General features: G+C 48.7%; 1 protein-coding gene across 1 annotated transcript in view; it reads left to right on the forward strand.

Moving 5' to 3' along the window:
• Positions 1-973: 973 nt before the first annotated feature.
• The window catches only part of KIAA0040 (KIAA0040 ortholog), a 29,172-nt gene continuing 4,792 nt past the window's right edge, over positions 974-25,353 (forward strand). The window contains exon 1 of the mRNA XM_031688785.2: positions 974-1,224. The gene's annotated coding sequence lies outside the window, so the exon portion shown is untranslated. The remainder of the gene's footprint in view (positions 1,225-25,353) is intronic.

Below are 25,353 nucleotides of genomic sequence, written 5' to 3' on the forward strand. Positions count from 1 at the left end.
ACACAGCTCAGCACCTGGGCACTTGGCAAAAACAGTCAAGAGGGCAGCATCTCGGGTCCGTGTCATGGAAAGACCTCCAAGGAGCCCCTAGACATCCCAGGGCCAGGTTCTGTCATCACCCCCCTCTCCCTACACACACAGTAACCTTGGAGACAGTGAGCAAGCTCCCTGCCCTGGGTCATCAGAAACATTGTGTCTGAAGTCCTCCATCCCACGTGGCGTGGCGCAGCTCTTTCATTTCCTAGCTTTCCAGGTGCTGGAAACCTGACCCATGACCTGAGTAAAAAGTGGATGTAAGGCAACTGAGGATGAGAGGGGAAGCACCTCTGAGGACTTTATGAAGGCAGTTTCCCCTCCATCTCTGCTTCCGACAACTCCTGCTGGTGCACAGTGTTCCTTATCACCTCCAGTGAGCCCGGCAAAGGCTTTTCTGAGGTGTTGCATGCACCCTTCGGTGCACACAGCGATGACCAGGGGAGCTCGTTTCCTTTGCTCAGATAAAGCGCTGGAGCCTCCACCCAATCTGCCCCATGGCCTCCCTCTCCAACACCTTCCACCTCCTTTCAAAGAAGGCTGCTCTATTAGGAAGGGCTGGGCTGTTTTCACTTAAACCGACTTTCCTCAGTTTAGGGCTCCCGTCCCTGGGAACTTCAGTGCGCCTGTGAAAGCGACTGGGGACTGGCGCCGCAGCAGGAGAGCGAGCGGCTGCGTCCTGCAGGAGGCGTGCTCCGGGACGACGGGGCACCCACACGTAAGGGCGGGGTCGCGGAGGGGGTAACTGGCGGGAAGACCGCGAGGGTGGGAAGGTGCGTCTGGCTGGGCAGTGTGCGCCCAAGTCCAAGGGCACCCGGCCTCTGCGGGCCCCGGGGAGGAAAGTTTGGGCCGAGCCCAGGGAGCGGGAGAGGGAGTGAGTCTGATTCAGGAAGTCGAGCCTCTGACATCAGGGGCAGGACGGAGTTGGAGTGAAACCTCAAAAATGCGAGGCGTCAGCCAGCGAGAGGGCAGGGAACACAGAGGGCGCCTTTCTCGCAGCCGGCGGCAGGTACGCGCGGCGCGGGGCGGTCCCCGCTGACCCTGCACCCAGGCCTGGACCGCGCAGGACTTCCAGGGGCTTCCGACGAGGCATCGGGACCTCGCCCCTGCGCCAGATCGCTGTCTCGCCGGCAGCACCCGGCGGCCCCCTGGGCGGCCGCGCCTGCAGGAAGCCCTCCGGTAGACTCAAAGGTGAGTCTCAAGACGTTTGTGGTTGTTGTGTGTGTGTGTTTTAAAAACTTGACTTTAAGCTGCCTTAGTTTGGAAGGGGACTTCCCACTCACTTCTTTCCTTAGAAGGATGAGACCAGCCCCAGAGATAAGAGAGATTTAAGAATTGTTTCCAAATAGCCTCTTGCCCCTTCACAACTTCACTTCCAGCGTTTCCCTTCTTTGTAGGGATTCTCAGCAGCCTGACATCTGCTTCTGTGCTGAGTCCACATGGGCTCCTGGCAGGTTTTGGGGTGGAGTTCTCTGCCTCTGGCTGACAACTGCCATAGGAGCCGCTTAAAAGGGACAGAGGGCCGTTCTGTTTGCTACTGAAAAAGCCAAGGGTTGAGACCCTCCAAAAAGCATCCGGGGCTCAGACGTTTCTGAATTATTCCAGGTGAAGCCAAATTGTCTAAGGGGCTAAGAAACTGGCCACAACAAAAACATGGCCTGGAGCCAGCGGTGGGATGGGAACCTGCCTACTATTGTCGGAGCCGTGGGGGAGATCTGCTGTGACACAGACTGCTTCCTAACTTCCCTGCCTCTCTAAGCGGTCCCACTCCCAGCCCCCGCCCCACCCTTGAAGGTAGAATGGAGGACACAATGAGACCTGTTTCCCTAGTATTTTGAAGAGCTTCACAGGAATAAATTATGCAATAATAGAGTTAAATAAACTGTAGACATCAGCTAGTGGCAACAGCGTCCTGCCTAACCGAAAGGGAAACTGAAGCAGAGGAGCGCTGCCCTCACTTCACAGAGGACGCTGGCAGCCCGCACGCTAGCTACCTTGCAGAGCCGCTCCGCGGATTCTGCTGAATGAGGAAGGGAGGTGCACATGAGCATCAGAGAAGCACTTTCCTTCCAAAGCTGTTGCTTTTCATTCACTCAGCTGAAGTCCATAAGAACCTGAAGCTAATTTTAAGGGACCCTCATTCTGAAGTCCTATTGGATAATGGAAGAGCCTTGGGTTATAAGGAGCTGGACTTGTAGCATTGACGCTAGGTTGTTCCTAACCTATACAAAATGGTTTGAGAGTTCCACCAGAGAATTCAGCAAGGATCTTACCATCAACCTCTTAGTCTGATGTGCCTACATTTTGCCTGGTGCTAGGCTGGGATGGCAGCTATACTAAAAAAATTTGATCAAGTCCTTCATCTGAAATTCTGGCTCCCCATCCCCACCCCAAATACAACTGTAGGAAAGAAATGCATTGCAAAATAAGTGTTTCTCCAGCCTCCAGATTTTGTTAATATTTAGCCTGTGGAATAAAGCAACGATGATTTCTGCCCTTTTCCCTGAAGAGCAATCCCAAGAGACTAAGGAACACTCAACAACCCGAGTTACTGATTTCGTCAGAGGGATGTACATCTATCCCATCTGTTCATTTCACAGTTACTGTACCCACTGTGTGCCAGGCAGCATGCCAGGACCTTGGAGTCCAAAGAAAATACAGTTGCTGCCTTTGAGGACCTACAGTCTGGTAAATGAGACAGAGAAATAAAGTATAGTTCAGAATAGTAAAGCTCATCACAGCAGTAACTATGGGACGCTGAAACAATCCAGAGGAGGGAGTGAGTAACTCCCCCAGGAATTACCTGCAGATGTGATGGATGAGCAGGTGTTGAAAATGATCGGGTGTTCCTGGGGAAAGGGTGTTTCAGGCAGAGGAAGGAGTGTCAGCGAAGTCAATGGCGGGTTGAGGGGAGTGCACATAACAGGGATCCCCCCCCCCCACAAAGAAGCGTGAGCTCTTTCCTGTCGCAGTGGGAAGTTATTTTTTACTTTTAAGCAGGGAAAGGGTATGGTCAGATTTGTGTTTGGAGAGAGAACTAATGGCCAGATGGAGGCTGGCTTGGAGAGATGGAGAAGAGGGATAAGGAGGCCCTCAATTAAGATAATGGCAGAGGGAACTGAGGAAAGGGCATGGAGTTTAATGGTGTTTAGGAAGTAGACTCAAAGGCACCTGGTGACCAGGTGAACGTGGCTAGGGAGCAGTGAGCAGAGCAGAGGATTATAAGGTGCTGAGCTGTGGATGGGGGGATGCATTGTGATGCTTGCCATGGGAATCACATGAACTAGGGAAGGAGTGGGCTTGGGAAGCAGACTGTGGGAGAAGGTGATGAACACTTCAGACACATTTAAGTTGGATGTACGCAGGAGATGTCTGGGTGGAGATACATGGGAGGCAGTGGGTATACAAGGAGTGGGTATACTCTGGGGCCCAAGGACAAGCAGAGGCTGCTCCAGTTTAACTATCCCAGATGCTGCACATAAAAGCAGCGCTGAAGGAAGCTAAAAAGGCCTGTGTTACACTAGCAGTGAGACCCCGCTGACGCTGAAGAGTCTTGGATTTGTCAGTAATGGCCTACAGATATTCTCTTCATATCATACAGATGACTCTCTCCAGACTCCCAAGACTCTCCCCAGTGCCTTGCAGGATGCTACCTAAAATGTTGCCAAGAACCGTGGGTTAATGGCGCAGGTGGTACAGATGCATTTAACTGAACAAATATATCCCCAGGAATCCCTCCTCCATGTGAGAAACAAATACGTTAATTTTAAGGTCTGCCAGGACGTCTCCAGAGCTCATACTGCAGGTCTAGTCATTGCACCTGTGTGGGAGAGGCCTTCCTCCTTTAAAACAAGAAGGACAGCTTTCTCAGACTAATTCTAAACCTCTGTAGAATGGTCCTTTCGGTCTGGCTGCCAGTGTCTGGATCAGGATCTGATGTGACCGGGTGTGGAAGAAAAAAAAACCTTGAACTTGGAACTAGACAGACATGGGTTCAGTTTTTGCCTTGATCACTTATTAGCTGCCCTTGAACAAGCCTTTGAATCTCTCAGCTTCATTTCCCTTATATTTAAAATGGGGATAATTATAATGCACCAGGGCAATGGTTAGAATCAGAATCAAACTGAAAAAGAAAGTACATTTAATGTGCTACATAAATTGTAAGGTTCTATAAAAATGTAAGGCGTTTTATTATTATTATTACTAATCCTTCCTGCTGAATCAGATGGGCTGTGTAGGTGTAGGATCTGGGCAGAATCTTAGGCCTGGACTTGCAGCTTTTTAACTGCATGAAATATTTTAAGGGAGTAATTACAGAAGTCCCCTTCCGTCAGAGCACTGGCGGGCATCTATCCTGGCTGCTTTTCTTTTTACTCCGTACCTAATGAGGCCATTGACCAAAGAAGGGAATGTGCCACTAAAGCCTTTGCAGGTTGTGCACTGCACGAGGGCTCCTGGGAGCTCACAGGGCTGAAAGCAGCCAGGATTCCCCTTGCTAGGCCATGCATGCACCCCACTTGCAGCCGAGTCCACCCGGGGAGGGGGACACTTTTTTCCTAATTCTCACCAATGTGCCAGTTGAACCTGCAGTGACCCTGAATCTGAGCATCTTTTTAAATTTGTTTTATTTTTGTTTCCAGACCAGTGGGTGGGTGCACATTGAAGTATAGTCAATTTACAATGTTGTGTCAATTTCTGGTGTACAGCATAATGTTTCAGTCATACGTGTACATACATTCCTTTTCACATTCTTTTTCATTATAGGTTACTATGAGATATTAAATATAGTTCCCTGTGATAAACAGTAGAAATGTGTTGTTCATCTACTTTATATATGGTTGTTAGTATCTGCAGATCTCAAACTCCTAGTGAGCATCTTTTGCTGGCATAGATGTCTCTGGTTTTCCTCTGTCCCAACCAGAGAAGCCTGACATATTCCAACCCAGTGAAGCTCAAACTTTATGCCAACATCAAAACTTTCAAGTAAACAGACTTCTGATAGGGGCTGGTTGTTGATGAAGAAAAGGAAGTAACCACAGACGCATAGACTTCAAATGGAAAAACACTGTAGAAATAAGCCAGCTCCTCCCCCTCACTTCACAGATGAGCAAACTAAGGTTCAGGGAGTGAAGTGTGTGCCCGGGTCAACAGCTGGTTAGTGAAGGGACCAGAATCCTAGTTCAGGAGTAGTGAACACTCTCCAGGGTTTTTGTCACCTGGACCATCTGTGCCTCACACACAGAGACATGCACAGACATTCAAATGCTGGCAGAAAGGCAAAATGAAAAGACTATTCTTGAAGACTACATCTTGCCTGAGTGGCCTTCAGGGAGAACCAAGAGCAGATCTTCAAGAAATGTGGGCAGATCTCCTTTAAGGCAATCTCCACGCTGCACTCATCCCTCTGTTTCCTCCACATCAATCCTTAAACTTTTCTCAAGAATTCCCAAAGATCCCTCAAGAAGAGAAACAGAACTGGGTGCCTTAATGAACCAAAACCCATTTAGTGTTTCATGAAACTTGTCACTAAACTGTTTCCAGACCAGTGAGTGGGTGCACATTACACATCAAATATGATACACACTTACCATTCACTGAGAAAGGCTCTAAGTGAATCACCGGAGCTCATGAGACCATCACAGGCACAGTAAGATACAACAGTGGCAGACAGACTTTCTCCCTCTTCAAGCAGCAAAAAGAAAACCTACTGCAAATTCTTGGATAGGCAATCCCCAGGGCTACAGACCAGCTCAGGTATCTGACTTTTCCCCCACATCAGCCCGGGCTAGCTGAACAGAGCACCACCTGGGGACATGAGTGGACTTTTAATGGAGACCAGGCAAGAGTAGCTGAGTTCCAAAATGAACTCCACACAAACACAAGATTCCTTTCTTAGGGCAACTCCCAAGGGGCCAAGGCAGTGTCCAAACTGAATCTTGGCCATGGGAAGAGACTTACTCCCACGCTTCTAAGCAAACCGCTCCATGGAATTTGTTGCTAAGAAGTGAAAGAAAACCTAATCATTGCCATGTTTCTTCATCAAATTTGAAGACTGTGTTTGTAAGCCTTGCCCTTGACTGTCTATAACTCCTTCCTTTTAGGATGTTTTGCAGTTGACTTCTATTCTTTTCAAATAGAAGCCTAATTTCAAGCCTGAAGGAAAGCCCATCAGCCATTTCTTTTAGTTTTCCAGGCAAATCATAAAGGAAAATTGGCAGAAGAGAAGAGAAAAATATAATAGCAGTCAGGATAGTTGTATGTTATAGTACTCAGTCTTCAAATTGTCCTGAGAAGGAAAAGTGGGGAGCACCCAGGTTTAGACATGGGTGTGGAGGCTGGGGATTGAGGGCAGAGGAAGAAGCAGGGGAAACTGGGAAGTTTAGTTAGCTTTAGTGTTATGAGAACAGAAGGACACACAGTGAACACGCTGGGTCTTACCCTAACTGTGACCGTGGCCACCTTATATGAGAGAAGTCCTACATGCAAGTATTCCCACCTCACCCCAAATAAGTTCCTGAGTCTGGGCCCTTTTGCTTGAGGTTTCAGCTCCAACAGGACAAAATGCCAGCTTTCAAAAGCCCCCCGGCTGTAAAGGTCCCGGCCGTAGCCTGGAGGCTCCTAACAGCCACTCTGGCACCTGGCCCGAAACCACCCAAGAACTAATGCTGGGGTCAAAGTGACCTTCCCAGTGATCGCAGACTAGGAGCAAACAAATGTCCATCCAACCATTCTAGACTCCCATGAACCTGTACTGTGCACACTAGGTTCTCAGTGGCCATTTGTTGAATTCTGGGGCTAAGAATTTGAGGCACACAAAAATGACCGCCACTGCTGCCTCCCGCCCACCAGGCTGCTTCACAAAAACATCACGGTTGTTTACGCAACGTTCTGCTGGGGAGAAGTGGCAAGGCTGGAAGGGGACAGACCACTCTCAGGGCCAGCCCTGCAGGCTTACCCCATCTGTCAAGCTCTTTGCTTGTAAGTGACTAATGGCTTCCACCCTCCCTCCCCTCGCTCCACCTTCCGCTCCTGATCTGAAATGTTCGCTCCCGCCCAAGGCCCACAGTCTGCTGAGTAGCCCGCGCAGCATGGCCATGGCCTAGATTAAAACCTCCAGACTCGTCACATGGGTGCCCCTACTCCATCCCATAGTGAAACCTCCCCAGGGAGAGGGGAGCACATTGGCACAGCGCACCACTCAGATGTGACCTGCTTGCTCAGGGCACTCCGAGTTTCCAAATTAGTAACTCAGACCCTGTGGGATGTTTGGCCCAAAGCTTTCTCTGATTCAGAAAAAAAAAAAAGCAACGGTGCGCCGGGTGCCTTAGGACACTTGCTGATTTCCAACTACTGCGCTCTTTGTAGTTTTGCACAAAGATATTACTGACCCCTCAGAGCAAAGAGCTGGTTTTTACTGTGTTTTTAAAGGATGGCGGGCCCAGGTTTCCAAAGCTGGATGTGGAAAGAACATCTCATTTCCAGACAGACACTGCATTTCCTCCACCCTGTCTGGGACAAGGGGAGGGGACACAGTCACAGAACATGGGATACAAGGGGGAAGAAGGTTCAATGCACCTGACTGACATTTTCCAGGAATACATTTTCAGCGGTTTAAAAAAATATATTATTCCTTCATTTTAAGGAATACTTAAACCACTGAGGTACGTGGTCATTCAACACTTGGTACTGGAGTGAAGTACTGACTACATGCTAACAAGTTAATCAATGACGTTATACTTTTTAAACCATTAATAATGGCAACCATATTATTCTTTTCCATTTACCTACCATGTATCAGCTTTCAAGAAATTTTGCATTATCTCCTCCCACAGGTGAAATTCACAAGACATAAAATTAACCATTTTCATGGCATTTAGGACCCTCACAGTGCTGTAGAACCACCACCTCCATCTGGTGCTGAGACACTTCCATCACTGCAGAATGAACCCCCAGGCCCACTAAGCAGGCACCTCCCATTGCTCCCTCGTCCCAGCCCCTGGCAACCACCCATCTGCATTCTGTCTCCATGGATTGGTCTATGCTGATATTTCATATAAATGGAATTATACAAAGTATGCCTTTCTTTCCTTTAGCATAATGTTTTCAAGGTTCATTTGTATCTCAGCATTTACTGGTGCTTCACTCCCAGGTGAGGAGTCTGTACGGGGACCTGGGATCCTAAAACAGAAATGGAATGAACTGGTAAACCACTTTCCAGAATAATGTCTCCATTTCATCTCAAGGTTGTGTTGTTGCCTCAGGGGCTCCTAGCTTGAGACTATCCCGCATCTGAGGCAGATCACCTCAGTCAGCAGGTACAAGAAGCAGAGACCTCACGGGAAGGTCTAGACTCTCCCAGTTGGTAGTTCTCGCTCCTCTTTCCCACAGATTTTCAGTGAGATCTGGTACCATCACTTACCTTTGGTGTTGACGTTCAGCTCCTCTCTGCAAAAGAACTGTAAAAACTCTTTGAAGCCCTGCTGGCTTGCTTTGAAGGCAGAAGTTGTCCCAGCCTGGCTCTGGCTGCATATTTTTTTTATTGAAGTAGAGTCGGTTTATAATGTTGTGCTAATTTCTCGTGTGCAACACAGTGATTCAGTTATACATATATATGTATATACTTCTTTTCATATTCTTTTTCATTATAGGCCATTGCAAGGTATTGAATATAGTTCCCTGTGCTATACAGTAAGATTTTGTTGGTTATCTATTTTATATATGGTAGTTAGTATTTTTTCATACACACTTCCTAAACATCTTTGTGCATGCCTAACATCATACTGGAGGCTGCAGGGAATTAAAAAAAAAAAACAAAAACAGGCATAGATCCCACCTGCAGGCCTCCTGTGCCGAGGAGCCTACAAGCCCTTAGCTGCAGTCCTGCCCGCTGGCCCAGAGTGTGGGAAACAGCCTCCTCCCTGGGATGAGAGCCTGTCCTGGGCTCGCTGGTGCCACCATCTCCCCACCCACTGCCCAGGCTCTAGGCAGTGCCGCTCTCAGCATCCCCTGATACCTGCTCCCTCCCTGCACAGCTGGCTCTCCAGGCTCTGACCTGCTTGCCAAAGCCATAAGCTGCTGCTCTGGGCTCCTACCCCAACTGTGAAAGCTCGACCCACTGCAAGGCCTTCTTGATCTGCACACGCCCCAGTCCTGGTCGCCTCCACCTGTTATCGCCCTGCACTGTTATACTGCCTGTGACCTGGCCCTGTGGAAGCCTGTGCAAAGATTGTGAAGATATGAGGGCGCAGGTACCAGGAGTGAACGTGGGCACCCTGGCCTGGAGGAAGTACCGTATAGCCTCACACAGATGCTGTTAACTCTGGGTCTTGTCCATTCCATAATCAATCAGTTCACCAACCAAGCAACAAGCATTTGTTGAGCATCTGCTATGTGCCAACACTGAACGAGGCCTGGGGATTCCTAGAGAAAGAAGCTCTCAAATAGTTTACAGTCGAGTGGAACAGCAGGTGTGAAATGCATCTGTGCCACAGTGTCCAAGGAGAATCACACAAGTCTCCCACAATAACTTCACGCATCGCCAGGGAGCTGAGGTAGGAGAGAGGGACAGACATTTTCAACCATGATGATCTCTATGTAACCCATGATTCCAGAAAAAAAAAAAAAAAGCCCAGGCCACTGAATCTTCCTTTCTCTTACCCTAGCTGGTGGGGGCTGTACACAGGGCAACCTTTGCCTCAGTTTTACAGGCCTGAGAATTCCTCGCTGGAGAGTTAACCAAAGGCATCTTTCCATGCTCCACACAGGAGTCATCAAATACCATGTTCCTTCTGCTTCCTTGACCTCCCTACCATCAGATCATAGAGGGGGTCAGAAGCTCAACCCCCACAGGACCTGACAGATAAAGCTTACATTTACAGAACACTTACTCTGTGCCAGGAGCTGCTTTAACCACACGATACAGATTATTTAACCACACCCCACCCCCGATTTCCACAATAATTCAGTGGCTAGAGTCTACTCTTTTTCTTCCTTTATAGTTGAGGGAACTGAGGCATCAAGAGGTAAAGGGACTCTCCAAGGTCAGACAGCTAGCGAATCGGGGAGGGGCAGCCTCTGGCCCGAGCTGGTCCACCTAACAGAGTAACAAGCCGTGTGGGGATTTAGGGAGGACATGCTATGTGCGCCGGAAGCTGTGGCTCAAACAACTTCTCTTCGCTGGTCACATCTACCTAGTGGGCTTCCAGTTTGCAACCTGTGACCTAGGTTTGCCCTTCTTGCACTATATATATAATAAATATATATATGTATACACACACACACATATATATACACTATATATATGTATATATATACACACACACAGACATACACACATATTCATGTATATATATATACACGTGTGTGTGTGTATATATATAGTATATATAAGTGTGTGTATATATATATCATTTGGTTTCCACAAACCCTGTGCTAAATGTTAACAGTATTTTTACATGTTAGGCTGAGTCTCTGTGTGTGTGTTTATATGTAAGAGAGAGACTGATCCCTTTGAACTTGTGCCAATTGGAACCAGCTTTGGTTACCCTCGTGGCCCCAGATTTGAATTCAAGATTATCACCAAATTTAGGAATATACAAAGGAATGAAGTGTGTTTGGAGTTGGGAGGGAAGGAGGCAGAAAATTCACTATCCACTTAAGTTTTCTTACATACTAATCTGCTTTCACGGTCAAACGTGGAAAACATCCCCTGAAGGTCCTTGGCCGAGGGCATTGCCAGTCACCTCCTGCCCCGTCCTTGGACATTCAAGTCCTAACAGGTAAGGAGGGAGGCAAAGATTCCCAGTAGCCGCCCTCCTCCTCAGGTCACAACCTTGAGGAACCCTCTCCATGGGCCAGGCTGTCCCTGGAATGCCATGGATTAGAGCGGCTGGCTGGGAGAGGGCCCGCCTGGAGTAAGCTATTTGAGTGTTGCCATGGTAACAAGGGGAGATACGAAGTCCCCAGATCTGGGCCTGGTGCAGGGGCCACCTTGATTGGATTCTTTCTCTGAGCCAGCTGTGCTTTCTTAAAGCAGCCTGGGATCCCTTCACACTCATCCTCACCGCATTTAATCATCCCATTCCCCCACCAGGAGCCAGCTCACATCACACCCTCCTTGAAGCCCTGCCTAGATTCCTCATTGCAATGAAGAACTTCCTCCTTGCTGCTGCCATAACCATGTGCTTGCATTTCCCTTGGGACCCTTAACTAGTCATGCTTTATAGTTCCCCTGTGCTGATTCATTTCCTGGCAAAAAATTAATTCCTTGACTTTACAGTCTATGTCTTTAGGTCAACTTGGAGCCCCTTACTCAGGTAGTTGGCAGGTTTCTACTTGTTGTTAGGCAGCATTATCTGGGAGAAAGAGAAAAGGTCCTTGTGCGCACAGTAGGCACTCAACAGAGGTGCACTGAATTACCTGCTGCTGTGCTGTAGAGAGGGGAGATGGCAGTTCTTGGCCTCCTTTGTGTCAACGACCCAGGCTCAGGGAAGGAAGAAAAACCCCAGCAAAGGGAGCTTCTCCCTCTGGGAGGGAAAAAAAAAAAACAGGGAGAGCTTTTTGCAGCAACAGCAGTGAAGCAGTGAGGCGCTGAGTGCCACACACACATACTCTATTCCATCGGCTTGACAACCGGAAATTACCAAATGGAATGATACCAATTCGTGACACCAAAACGTGTCAGGAACACAGCCAGTCAGGGCTTTCCAACAACATGGCGATAGCCTCACTTTCAAGTGATATAATCACATTCAATATGGGTCCCCACGAGGCAAAGGCCTGCATCCGTCTGAGGCCAGCAATCTTGAGAGTCAGGTCTCACTGCTGTCACCTCTGTTTCTTGGCACTGACAGCCTCACTGGAGATTCAAAAGTAGCCAGTCACCAAATGAGGCCTGCAGAGTGTGCCTGTAGTCTGGAATGCCCCAGAATATCTGGCATCTGATATGCTGAGCCCAGGCTGAAAAGAGTTCTGCAAACCCAGGATACCAAAATTCCAGTTAGTGGGTATTTTTTTTTTTCCCCTGAGTAACTTCTATCTGGCCATAATGCTGATGCTGTGTGTGAACCCAGAAACCAGCGTGGCAGAGTGGACTGAGCACTGGACGTTTAGGGCTAGAAGAACTGCCACGTCTCCCTTGATTGTCTGAGAGACCTGGGGCAACTCCTTTAATTTCAGTGAACTTCAGGTTCCTCCTCTATACAGATGTTCATTCATTAATTCAGCAACTATTTCCCAGGAGCAAAACATGTCCAGATACTGGGGATGCTGTGATGGGAACAGATTCTGTCCAGAAAGAAAGAAAGATGACTAAATAAAACAATGACCCTAAAGCAGGTTGTGGGCCATAGTAACAGTAGAGGGACAGTGACGGGCACAGGGCAGGGGCTCTACCCATAATGAGGTCAGGGAAGGTCTCCCAAGGGGGGATGACATTTCAGCTGGGACTAAATGAATCAAGGCCAGGAGACTGGGAGGTACTGGGGTGGGACTGGGGGGAGATAAAGAAGCTTGTGTGAGGCCCCAAAGCTAGAGGGACCACAAATCTCAGGGAGCCTGAGAAATGAAAGGCCTTGTAGACTGGAAGAGTGACTGGCTGCCATTGTGTGCTCCTCTCTCGCTGCATTTTAGGAGTTAGTACAGTTTGGAGAGTATCTCTCTGGGAAATCAGAAAACCTGGACCCTGTCCTGGTTTTGGCCACTGGCCAGTTTTGCAATTTTAAATAAATTTTGAACATGCATTTCTGTTCTTTAGTTTATTCACCTGTGAAACAGGGCCAGAAATCTCTCCCCTCCTCACATTACAGTGAATTGAATGAAGAAATGTTTGCAGAGGCCATTAAAAAAATTAAAATGAGTTACAAGTGCAAGGTCTTTGATAGGACTTTCCCAATCAAAAATAAACCCAAGCCCACTCGGGTGTCAGTCTGAAACCCAGAGCGGTAACTGCATCAGGGTTTTTCCCCTGCCCCCCTTCCCAGGGGACCAGGAGATAAATGGCAGTTTCTTTCTGATTGGTTTGGTGATATTTCATTTCAGGTCATAATCAGATTTTTGTCTAAGGGAGAAAATATGCTATTAATAAAAAGGTTTTTTTTTTATTGTAATATTTGTGATTACTGAGCCTGGCTGGTTAGGGCAGACTGCCCATGAGCCCAGGGTGGGGCTTAATCCTGCATAACACTGAGCTCTGGGCCAAGGCATACTTTGAATTAGGAGGGATCAGGAACAAGAATGTAGCCTCTGAAACACTGACGCTGCAACGTCTACTCTGCTCTGCTCACCAACGTTCAGGGCTTCCCTGGGGCCCATTACAGCAAACCTATGTTTTGTGCCTTCCAAGCCCCCTGTGATCTCACCAACCTTGCCTGTACCACCTCGTTGCCCACTTTTCCTCAGAAGGTTTCTTCACTGCCTTCCCAGTCCCACGCGCTCTCAGTCTGGGGCTCTGTACCTCTGCTCTTGTACCCCTCCCACCCAGCTCAGCCCAGCTTCCCTTCTCCCACCCCCATGTCCAGCCGTCCACGTGGTAACACCCAGCATCCGGGCTCCCACCACCTTCACCCCCTCCATGCCATCTCTCCCTTAAAACCTAAGCCAACGTTGATGGCTCTCCCTTCTAACAGTGCATGGACTTGGGCACTTTTTGATATTTACCTTAGCCTTTGTTTGCTATTGTTATTTTCAAAAATTCAATTGTAAAGACCACTATCAGTTTACAAAGAATCTCACGTATGTATTATTTGACTTTGACAACAACATGGATGGTGAGTGGTGCCATCTAAGAGGTGGGGAAGCTGAGACCTGGCCAGTCACCTGGCAGGACTTACTGTGTTCTAAGTTTCATTAAGAAACTCTCCTAGGACGGGAGGCAGTTCACCCTCTTCTGTTTTCCCCTCAGTACCATGTTGATCACATAGCAGATACTTAGCTAACACTTCTTGAAATGAAGTCCATATGCAGCTACCTGAAAAATAATCCGAATTGCATATTTCATGGATGCTAATCACTGCTATTAGTACTATTAGCCTCTTCATGTATAAAGAACAACATGCGCGCAGCATTATTTTTATTATAGGAACCCAGGAAACAACCTAAGGGAGACTCACAGGTTCTCTACAAATCTTCCCACCCCCGCCCCTGGGGGCCAATCGGAGGGCAGCCGCCAACACAGGTACCGCTCCCTCTGCTCACGCCAAGCAGCATGGCTCCGTGCCGCCTGGCAGAGGATGGAATGTGCTTATCAGAACTCGCTCGGCAGGGTGGACATACTCTGCCAGTCCTTGGAAATCTGGGGTTATCTGGGCAGGTGGAGGATCCAGGTTGTCCAGCACACTGCGCAGCCAGGAGAAAGAGCTGCCCTGGTTGGAACAGGGTGGGGTGGGGTGGGGTAGGGTCCATCCAGCCATTCTGGGTTGGAAGCAGGAAGACCTTCCGGCATAGGAGCCAATTTCCCAAGAATTTCAGGCCACTTTGACTACCTGGCAGAACTGAAAAGTGAAGTTTTTTGCCATGTCCCTACATCTGCCTGGAATAATACCAATTATGACTCTAAATATTTGTACAGCTTTTAACAGCCTAGGAACTCATTCACATGCACTGTCTGCTTTGACACAAGGACCCTCCCTGCCAGGTAGGTACCCACTTCCGGTTGGCTGTTGACTTTAGAAAGTGCATGCATACAGTCAAACCTTCAGACCCGTAACCAAGGCCAGAGAAAAGCCAGCCTCCCTCCCAGCCCTGCCCCAGGTGTCCTTCCGCAGAGGCAGCCCTTGCCATCACTTTCTCCTGTCTCTTCTCAAATTTCCCCCCTTTTTGGAGGTAAAGAAACTGAGGCCCAAAATAACTGAATGACTTTCCCAATGGCACATGCTGAGTTAAGTCAGGGTGAGAATTTGAACTGGCTTCTCACACTACAGTCTATGAAATTCCCCTCACTCATGGCTCCCAGGCTATCTTTTACCCAAGAATTCAGCTCATGTGAAACCCTATAAAAGTATAAATAAATAAAACCAGATAAAAGTCAAAGCTAGAACTGGAGGCCTGGAGCCCCACGGGCTGTGCACTGACTGCAGGGGGGCCCACCCCTACCAGGGCACTCCACAGGCACTCTAAGCCCCTCCTCTGGCTCTCCAAGCCAACTCCCATCTCCAGAGCCATCTCCTGCCTTCCACCTAGCAGGGGCAGGGCACACATCCCAACTGTTTTGCTCTACCAAAGTGTTCCCACCCATTGTCCTATTTCTTCAAGACCCTGATAGTTTGAGGGTGGGTCAGTCTGATATTTAAAAAAATATATATTGTGGACTGCTCGTGGGCGATAAAGCTGAAGGCTGGTGCTGTGCAGAGCCTGCAGGCGGTGCAGGCCTGAGGCCATGTGTGGAGAGCTGGGAGATAAGGTCAGAGCTCCCTGGCCTCTCCCACCATCCTACCACCTCCCAAATGCCCATGTGCTTTCCAGAGAGACTTCCATAAAGGCCTCCAGGCAAGGATGGAGCAGAGGTGGTGGATGGGAGGGGAGGAGTAAGGGGGTGGAGCCAAGGGGAAAGAGGGAGGGGGAGAGAGAGAGAGACAGAGAGAGAGAGAGAGAGTGTGTGTGTGTGTGTGTGTGTGTGTGCACATTAGTATCTATGGGGAACTCCCCCATGCCCTGCAATCCCCAGCTTAAGCAGTTTCTTCCGTCCACACTCCTACGTCACTCATGGGCAATACCTGCCACCTCTTTTGGGAAGGTCATTTCAGGGGTGAAGAGGAAGTTAACTTATTTTGAGGGCGAGGGCAGCCAAACAGAGGGCATCGGGGATGGCGTGAAGCCAGTGGCAGTTCCAGAATTTCTCTGTAACAGGAGCTTAGGAGCAACAACCTATGTGCACAGAAGCACTTAAAGCTGCATCTCATGAGACTGAGCAGATGTCATCTGCATCAAAGAAAGAGGGTACTGAGGCAAAAATGGGGTGCTGCTTGCCTGATGGGTGCTCAGTACATACTGTAGTGTACTCATCCATGTCCCCATTCACCAACAATTATTTATCAAAACTATAAAAAACAATGTGCAGGACGGAGATGGAAACGCATACAGACAGGAAGTGGAGGTTCATCCTCCAGCAACATCAGCCCCTCCGCACAACCCGCCCTCGGACACAGCCTGTGGCCCAAAGCCTGGCAAATCTGAAATACTCCACACCGTGCATTCCGCAGGGGTGAGTTATGACTGGAATGAGAATATTTCTGCTCACTCCCTCTACGACGTGGCCTTTACCTTTTAAGCCTCAATATTACAGTGAGGTAGCTTTTGGCTTTTAATTGCCCTGAACCTTTGTTAACGTTAAATGGAGGGAAGAAATGGAAAGGAAAATAAAACCGTATCTCTACTGCTTTTGAGTTGCATAATTGTATATTTTTGCCACCCCATTAGTTTTCAACTATTCCAGCCTATAAACCGCTCCCCTGCCACCACCAAGGAAAATAAATCAGTCATTCAGTTATTGCTGCAAAGTTCACCGAACTCTAAGTTCTCCTCTGTAATATTAAAGAGAATGATGCAACTTTAAATTCAGTCTATTTTTTAACAGCCACCTGTGGGAGACCCTGAATCACACAAGCGCTTGGTTGTTTTCTTGCTCTTTCAAAAAACACACCTTCCCTCCAAGCGGATGTGACGTGTGAAGACTTAAGGACCAGTTACCGGAGTCAGCCACAGAGTGTCCCCTTTATTTGTGGAACAGGGAAGGCACTGCCCCTCCCCACTCGCTTCTCACTCAAAGACGACCTCAGAGCCTCGGCTCACACGTTCCAAAAATAAAACTTCACCTCAGCGCTTTACCACACCCGCAAAAATTGGCTCCAAAATCTTTTACCAAATAGTTTCGAAGAGTGAAAATGAGAACAGTATAACCCGGGAATGTCACCGTAACCATGGCTACAGGTTTTATTAGCACTAATACCAGGATGTGGTCAGTTCGGATATATACAGACGGCAAACACTAGCATGAGTGGTGTCAGAGTGTGTGCCTGTAAATTCTCCAAATTAGAAACGTGGCCCTTAATGACCATGATTCATAAGGGACCTGGTGGAGAAGGGAGGGGAAGGACGAGGGAGGCAGAGGGCAGCATCAGTAAGAGAAGCTCAGGGTCCTAATTTCAGCTGTGATTCAGCTTTTTAACACAATCCTCTAACATCCTCTAACTGCAGTTTTCCCTCCTCAGTGGTCTCTCACGTGTCTCGTCTGTTCTTCCCAACAATCTTGAGAGAGATCTGAGATGGCTAATAGCCTCACTTCCCAGTTGAGAAAAGGTCTCAGACAGCTTAACTGATTTGCCCAAGGTCAGAGGCTTGGAGGACAACTGGACCAGGACTAGAACTGGGTCCTCTTCACATTCTTTCCCCCACAGCCTTTGCCGGCCTTTTCCCTTGTGCTCAGGACATTCTGAGATGTATTAATTCCCCTTGTAAACATCCCTCATCCTTATCCCTTATCTGGTTAGCCCAGGACCAGGATCAGTCCATCCAACTGGAGGTTACAGCTGGAAAGTAAGGCTTCCCTTTTGCCTTTTGTCCTCATTTCTTTTTCAAGTCCTCTGCATGGCTCTCCCCTGCACAGACAACAGCACAAAGAACAGGTAAAGCCATCCCTGCTCCGGAGGGAGTGTATGGTCTAGGGGCTGCAAGCTTAAAATGCCTCCAGGGAGCAGCAGGGGTCAGGACTGGCGAGGCAGGCAGGGTGCGGACCAGGGTACCGGTTCAGGGAACACTGGTCCTTCTCAAGCTCCAGCCGACTGTGGCTATGCGGGAGGTTAGTGTGGCCAAATTTTAGGTCAAACTGAAAATTAAGAATTTTATGTAAAATCAGAGAAGGAAAAAAATAAAATAAAGTAGAAGTCCCTATGGGTCGGCTGTCGCTCCCGGGCTGCCCGTGAGCACGCTAGGGGGGTTATGCCTCTGTGTCCCGAGCACCCACCGTCAACATGATACTATATTGTACTTCTCTTCTTCTATTTTTGGTGCTTTTAAGATGTTAGCTCCTGAGGCCCCAGAAAGGTGTCTTAATTCATCAAAAGCATATCCAAAGTGTGTGGCACACGGAAGGCTTTCCGATGTTTGATGGCTGAATGACTGGTGAGCCCCTCTTCGTCCGAGAAGAGAGAATCCAGAGACTGAGGTCCCCAGCAGCTGAAGAACAGACGCTCCAGAGCACAGGGACTCCAGCAGGATCTTCTGCACTTAAGGAGCTCCATGGCCTTGGGCAAATTACTTAGTCTGCACAATAGGGATTAAAGACCCCGCCGCCCCGAGCTGTGGAACGAGGCCACAGGCCACGTCTGTGGAGCCTTGATGACACACGCAGAGCTGCGCGTTTAGGAAGAACGCGGCAAATGGTGGCTTTTTGATTCAACAGACGATCCCCTGTTAACTGTGAAAGGTGATGGGATGGTGAGCCAACCCGCCGTTTTGAGGCTTTGGCCTCCTGAGGCACCTGTGTCAAAAGGGGCCGGTCAAAGGAGAACAAGTGAGCATTCTAGCTGAAATGAAGAGGGGAAAGTTGATAGTGATGGACAGCACAAGGCATCCCCAAGAGACTGGATCCTAGAGGCCAGGAGGGCTGAAAGAGGGGACGAAGCTGGGAATGAATGGAAACAGGGTTAGCGCGAGAGCAGGGGGAAGGCAAGTGGGTCTGGCCCGATTCCCAGGATTGGCTGACGCGCTCTCTAAACCGGTTCACAGGAAAACTGATCGAACTCCGCTTAGAACAAACTTGTTCCATCATGAATGGATGTTTTCACCTTTCACACAATATGAGCAGTGTAATAATAAACACAGTGCCAAACAACAGGGACCTACTTACTGTACAGCACAGGGAACTATGTTCAGTTTCTTCCAATAACATACAATAGAAACGAATCTGAAAAGAATACACATGTATAACTGAATCACTTTACTGTACACCTGAAACTAATATTGTAAATCAACTACGTGTCCAAAAAAAATTTTTAAGTCTATGTTAAATACATACATACATACAGTGCTATGTAGTTTTCAGGGCGATTTTAGGGCACCTACTGTGTGAAGTGTACTTAGGCTACATGCTTCACACCCATTATCTTCATACACGTTATTCATTCATTCACTCATTCACTCACTCATTCATTCAGTAAATACCACCAGCCCACTTTCTGCCGGCACAGTGCTGGGTATAAGGGATAAAAGGATGTTGCACAGTGGAAAAAACTCCTCACCCTCTGAGAAATGTGCTAGCACCTCTGTTTACAGAAGACAAAACTAAACTCAAAGTGCTTAAGCGAATGCTGCCCAGACTCCACGCCAGTGTTAGCGAAGGAGGCAGAATTCCTGACTGTGTGTTTTCTGGTTTAGGAGAAGAAAAATCTTCAATTTCCTTGATGATCTAGGGGCGTAAGTATGAGGAAGTTGCTGACTTGCTAAGCGGCTGGGGATATTGCATTTGGTCACATTTAGCACAGCTGGAATTTTCAGAGTATTGGAGAGACATGATTTTTTGTGTTTAATCCTAAGAGTGACTGAAAAACACTAATTATTGTCAGAGTCTGGGACATGGACCCTTTGGAGACAATGTAACTAGGGATAAAGAGAGAGAAAAGGAAGGGAAGAGAGAGGGACAAAGAGTAAAGGGGAATTCAATGGCCAGAGGTTTTAGGCCACCTGCAACAGAAAGTCAGGGAAGGCCCAGATGAAAACCTTTTTAAACCCTTTTCATTGCTCTTAAATTATTCTCTAATCATTTCCCCCATATCATCTTTGAGTAGAGAGAAGGTGTCTTTTTCCTCCCCCGCCTTTCTTAGCATAGCTTAATTAATACTCGATTGATTGAAAGATCAACTCATTTGAACCTAGAGGGAAACGGCGCTTTTTAATTTTCTTTTTTGCTAAACCTGAAATAGAGCATATAGTAATTAGGAAAGGATCCGTTGTTATCAGAAAGTCCCAGCCACAATGAGCTCTTTGTAACCGAGCAAAAGGAAGGTAGGTGATTATTTAGGAGCTGATAAGGCACACTCCCCACTCTCTGTTGCTTTCTATGATATGGGATTTTCTTGATCATTATTTCCTCTTTAAATGCATTACTTGGCTGGAGGGTCTGTCTGGATGGACGGTGGACTAAAGGGTGGGTAACCGTCATCAACGTCTGGCCACAGATGTGACTGACTGCCTCTTTCCTACGCCTTTCATTGCCCCTGCTCTCTCCCCCAAAGACCTGGGTTGGCCAATTTACGTGGCTTCAGGGTCTCTTTTCTTTCAGGACCCTTGGGTTAACCAGCATGACTTCATTCATTCATTCAAGTACATGCCCGATGCTGGGCATCCAGACAGAGTAAGGCAGGCAAGGCAGTGTTCTCACTGAGCTCATTTTCCAGAGCAGGAAGACAGTCCATAAATGCACACACTAAAGTGACAAGAGCATCGTGAGTGAGTGAAAAATTTCGAAGTGGGAAGAACTACAAAGGCAGGGAGACAGGATGGTGTGGTAGAGGTGGACCGGGGGCTGGGCTTCTTAGATGACTTGGTTGAGAAAGGTGTCATGTGGAGGTGACACTTGAGGTTACATCTGAGTGCAAATGCCTTTGAGCTGAGCTCTGCATGTTATGAAGCAGTGGTCACGCCAAGATCTGAGAGGAAATGTACCAGAGGGACCAACAAGGCCAGAGAGGAGGACAGCTCTGAAGGAGGTGTGTCCTGGGCACGGTGAGTGAGAAGCAGGCACAGGATGACGTTAGAAGGGGAGGCAGGGCCAGCTGATGGAGGCACTTGTGGATTATGGCAAAGAGTTTAGCTTTTACTCCACACGTGTTGGGAAGCCATGGAGGGGAGTGGTAGTGAGTAGAGGTGCAGCGGTGGGGGCGATATGATCTGGCTTGTGCGGGGAAAAGAGACTATGATGAGGGAAGGGCAGAACCAGAGAGCCTGGCTAGGAAGCTGTCATGGTAGTCCAGGTGAGGGGCGATGGTGACCTGGCCATGAGATGGAGAGATGTGGATAGATTTGGGGTATGTTTTGGAGATAGGGAGATAGAGCTGAGGGGACAAGCTGGGGGGATGGGGGTGGTGTGAAGCAAGAGGGCTGTATGAGTCTCCGGGGGCTACCGTGACAGGTACCACTGGCTGGGTGGAAGGTCCGGAAGCTAGGAATCTGGAATCAAGGTGTTGGTAGGGCTGGTTCCTACTGAAAGCCATGAAGGAAGGACCTGTTCCAGGCCTCTCTCCTTGGCTTGTCAATGGCCATCTTCCCTAAATGTCGATCTCCATGTCCAAATGTCCCCTCTTCCTGAGGACACCAGTCATATTAGCTCACGGACCCACTTTACTCCAGTGTGACCTCATCTTAACTAATCACAACTGCAAAAGCATTGTGTCCAACTATGGTTATATTCTTCTCAACATATAAATATATCATATTTATGTCATATATATATGAATCTTTGTGCTTTCTGTATTCTTTTAATTTTTCAAAGAAAACAAATCATTACAAAATAGTCAGATAAGGGCTGTGGTAGGTTACTGGCTCTATGAGAACTCAGAAGAGAAAGAAATCGATTTGGGGAAGTTTGGGGGCAGAGGGCTGACAGTCACAGAAGACCTCCCAGAGGAATCTGGAAGGACAAGGAGTCCTCCTGTGGGTGGCCCGAGGGAGGAGGTGAGAGGACACTGAAGGCGGGGGAACAGCACGCACCAGAGCGTGGCAGTGCGAGACAGCACGATGTCCAGGAGAACTTAAGGAAACGTGGCAATAAGGGTGGTGGTGGGAGACGAGGCCGGGATGACAGCAAGGACCACCACCTCACGAGTGATCTGTCCCCCTCGCTGAGGGGTTGTGACCATCATACCAGTGATGAAAAGCCAAAGAGGGGCTGAGCAGGGGGTGCAGGATCCCACTCGGATTTTAGGAAGATGAATTGGAAGAAGGAAAAACTAGAGACCAGTATGAGGGCTCGGCCAAGTGCGCTGACAACAGGATGAAGAGGATGGCGCCTGTGCCTCTCAGGACCCTTTCTCTGCTTCTCCTCCCTCCACCCTCTACACTCGGGCCACCAGAGCTGCCTGCTTGAACCCGCTTCACTTCAGTGCTCTGGGGCCCCAGGTGTACGGGTCTCCCTGTCTCCTGAGCCATGCCGAGCTCTCTCCCACTTCCGGGCCTTCACCCTGCTGCCCCTGCCACCTGCGCACAACTGGATCCTTGTCACCCCTCAACCTTCAAAGTGACTTCCTCAGAGGCCACGCCAACTGTTTCCTTTACAGCACCAACAGCAGAGCTTGGTTTCTTTGTTTGTGCACCTGCTTATTATCTGCCTTCTCCCTGTGGAAAGTGAGTGGCTTGACCATATCTGCGTCATTCATGACTGTGTCTGCAGGGCCTCAGGCAGGAACTGGCACATCCTAGGGGCTCATTAAATGCATTGGCAGAAGGAAAAGAGGGGAGCGAGCCTGGTGTGGGCAGAGGACAGAGGCTTGTGCCCCACCTGCCCAATGATGTGAGATCCTCAGAGAGAGGGTGAAGGGGCTGTACCCAAATCCTCATAGTACGTGTTTTAATTCTGAAATGGTTGCTTTGAAAAAGAATCATGACTGGAATGGAGTAGACGTGTCCTTACTACAGGAAAGCTAGAGGAAGGAGGGAAAATGCCTTTTAAAGAAGACCTAAAAAATCAAAGTCATGACTCCAGGACCATCCTGAATTCTAAAAAGCAAACAAATCATCACTAGCTGAGGAGTCGAGGGTGTTTCTGTGGCCGACCTGTGCAGTTGGGGTTAAATAATAAGGGTGCACACATGTATCACCAGGCTTGCCTCTGAGATGCTCTCCATCTGGTGACCCATTTAGTTTTCACAACAGCCTATTGTTATTATCAGCTCCATTTTACAAACAAGAGAAGTGAGCCCCAGAGAGAGAGGTTAAGTAGCCAGTCCAGTGTGATAAGAGTTACTGAGGAACAGAGTCAGGATTCGAACCCAGGGTATCTGGTCCCAGAATCAGCATCCTGAGGCACTTAGGTAAACCCCTCTTGGGTCAAAGCTGTACTACAGGAGAGGTGTTGAATGTATCGCATATTTGTGATCATCATTACCAACATTAGCCTTTCGTCACCTGTATGAGTCAGGATAGGCTAACTGCTATAGCAAATCATCCTTAAATCTCAGTGGCTTCGTCCAGCAAAGGCTTCTTTCTCATATGTTCCACTGTTCACTCTGCCAACAGTCATTTGGGAACATCGTCCATCTCTGCTGTCCTGGGGGCCTTGGAGTCCATCCCCCTGGGCCCGGTGCATCTGGCCAGCCAGTGAGCGAGCAGAGAGCAAGCATGGAGGACCTTGGGGGAGATTTCAGGAGCCAGGCCCACGTACCCTTGGCCAGAGCTCAGTCACACAGCCCCAGAGACGTAAGAGGACTAAGAGGTGAAGACTAGCCTGTGCCCAGGATGAGGGCATGGTGGGCATCTTGCCAAGTGCTGCCTCAATGCTTAGTTTTAAGGACTTTTGTAGGGGGTACAGATCTGGCAGGAGCAGGTGCTGGTTGTCAGAAGAGTCAGTTGGTTCTGGCCTCAACTCCACCAGCTGTCAACTCTGTGACCTCCAGCAAGTTACAGCCTCACCTGGTCCCAGATTCCTTATCAATAAAGTGAAGGAACCCAACCAGATGACCTGTCTCCGGATTCTTCCAATTCAGGATGTCTACATATTAAAGCATCACTTTATTATTTTCAATAATCATGATGCCTTATTGATGACCTATTTGTGCTGTTGTTCAAAACTGCAGCCATAATTACAACATTGATTCTGAGAGAAAATACTATCTATTTCCCTCCAGCACTCAGTATCTTGTTCCGCACCACACATGCATGCTTCAGGGCCAGGGAGAGGATCCAACCTGGCATTTAGACAAGTTACCTGAGGCAACGAATTAAATCGGGGGAAACCCAGATATCTATTCCATCATGCCTTCAGCCAGGTTTAAGTTATAAACAAAATACTCCACTAGCAGGTTATTTTCTGTAATCTGACAACTTTTGTACCAAACAGTACTTACATCTATTAGAGGGCATCTGAACCTGCCAGGTTAGCAAGGTGAGAACCATCACTCCAGGGCGGCAGAGTTAGTAACTGCTGACCACGGTCCCACCCCACGCCCTGGCTGCCCGAGAGCATGGTCTCTGAAGTGTGTGATATGACTGTAACCACAGGGATTTTGCAAGGACTGCATGGTTCTTTTGAGAGCTGGGGCAAGGTTTGGGCAGGCAGGGTGGAGAGGCCTGGGGCTGAAGAGGATGTTTTAAACCCCCAGGAGGGATGGTGGCAGTCAGCTAGAGCCTGTGGGATGGGACTCCTGTTTTATGTCCAAGTCAGAGACCCGAGAGGAGACCAGGGCTAGAAGAGAGAGAGTAAACACGGCCCGGGAACCTTGCTAGTGACTTAGGCAGCCATCCTGTCATCACCCGAGATCTTTGGGTGCAGAGATGGAGCAGCACAGTGGTCACCACCACGCAGGGTAGCAGCTCAGTGGGACCTTGGGGGAAAGGCCCAAGGGAGGACTCTGCTGCCTACTTACAATTATGAGATCACACACACACACACACGAGTCTGCAGCTGCACCAGAGGAATCCTTTAAGGTTCTGAGAGAGACCTGACACCCCCTGGCCTCACCGCACTCCCAACAAGAAGGCTACAGATTTGAGCCAGTTGGAGATCATTCTGGAGAGGGTCTCAGGGATTTTAATTAGGTACCATCATAAGCCTTATCATTAACGTTTCTAGAAGGCATTTACTCTCCGACAGACTCTATTCTCCGGCTTTACCCGTATTATTTCATGTAATGAACAGAAGTAACAGGAGGCTGGTGCAAAGAAGGATGCCCTGCCCCCTTCCTGGGGAGCTCCAGAAGGAACGCCAGTCCGAGGGCCAGGGCTGGACAGAACTCTGGAGCGGCTCTTGGCTCTCAGGGATGGAGCAGGCATCCCTGTGGCAGGAGCCCTCCCTGTACACTCCCAGGGGCTCCAAAGCCTGCAGGGAGGCTGGCGCCTGCACGGGGCTAGACACTCTCCGCGGGCCTCACTTTATGAGCTCAACAGCCCTCCAGGCACCGTCAGATGTTCCTCAAGGGACCCTTCTCCATCCCGGTTGCTAGAATTACAGCCACAGGCCCGCACACCAGCCATAAGCAGGGAGGACACCTGTGAAGCCCTTTCCTTTGAATAGGGTGGGAGTCCACGGCTCTTTGGCCATGAGGATTGGCCTTAGAGGGAAGGGATGCGGAAGAAAAGCTCAAGGATAGAATTAGTCCACTGTTTTCTGGGGATAAC

The sequence above is a fragment of the Vicugna pacos genome, chromosome 21 (genome assembly GCF_048564905.1).
Source record: "Vicugna pacos chromosome 21, VicPac4, whole genome shotgun sequence".
Lineage (NCBI taxonomy): Eukaryota > Metazoa > Chordata > Mammalia > Artiodactyla > Camelidae > Vicugna > Vicugna pacos.